Below are 1,040 nucleotides of genomic sequence, written 5' to 3' on the forward strand. Positions count from 1 at the left end.
TATATATATATATATATATATATATATTACACAAAGAAATTCCAACTGTGACTGATTTTCACGCTTTATCTACAATCTTATAATAATATAATATAATACAATGAAATGATAGAATATTAAATGTCCATTCTGATTGAACTAGTACTTTCATGCATTAAACTATGCAATCTTCAGGTTCATATAGTAGTGGTACCACTTATGTTTTTTCACAATTTACAACTGTGGCGAGATGGGTAAACTATGCGTTTTGAATACATTTGTATAGGCTCCAGAATGTTATTGTTTGCAAACTGTATTCTGATCAATCAGTGTGATTTTACTAAATTACTTAAGTTGATTGGTGTTTGGTTTAGGCATCATGGTTTGTTGAATATGTCAAGAGACCTGTATTTTGACCCTGGCCAAAGCAGTAATTGTTAGGCTATTTTTTAAAATGCTGTAAACACCATTTCCTAGGCATTTTTACATTTCAATTACCATCATCATCATTATCATCTCCTTTATTATTGTTGTTGTTGTTGTTCGTGGTGGTGGTGGTAGTGACACCTAAACCAAACACCAATCAACTTAAGTAATTTAGTAAAGCCATACACTGATTGGTCAGATTACAGTTTGCAAAAAATAACATTCTGGAGCCTATACAAATGTATTCAAGGCACACAGTTTACCCATCTCACCACAATTGTAAATTGTAAAGCATAACTGTCACCGCTACTACATGAACCTGAAGATTGCATAGTTTAATGCATGAAAGTACTAGTTCAAGCAGAATGGACATTTAATTTTCTATCATTTCATTATGTTATATTATCTTGTATTATATTATTATGAAATTGTAAATAAAACGTGAAAATCAGATGAAGTTGGAATTTGTTTGAATATTATATTCTTCTATACACACTCAAGTATATATATATATATATATATATATATATATATATATAGTCATTTAAGTATTGTATTTAATGTATATATGCCATTGACACACTCTGTGGACTTAGTATAGTTTGTCTACCAAATCCACCCTCATGAAATCAATC

The 1,040-nt window shown here is 29.6% G+C and overlaps 1 protein-coding gene across 2 annotated transcripts in view; it reads left to right on the forward strand.

Annotated features, from left to right (window-relative positions):
* The window catches only part of LOC106867327 (rap guanine nucleotide exchange factor 4), a 139,472-nt gene that overhangs the window by 87,428 nt on the left and 51,004 nt on the right, over positions 1-1,040 (forward strand). The window lies entirely within an intron of this gene.

Source organism: Octopus bimaculoides, chromosome 4, assembly GCF_001194135.2.
Source record: "Octopus bimaculoides isolate UCB-OBI-ISO-001 chromosome 4, ASM119413v2, whole genome shotgun sequence".
In the NCBI taxonomy this organism is placed as follows: Eukaryota; Metazoa; Mollusca; class Cephalopoda; order Octopoda; family Octopodidae; genus Octopus; species Octopus bimaculoides.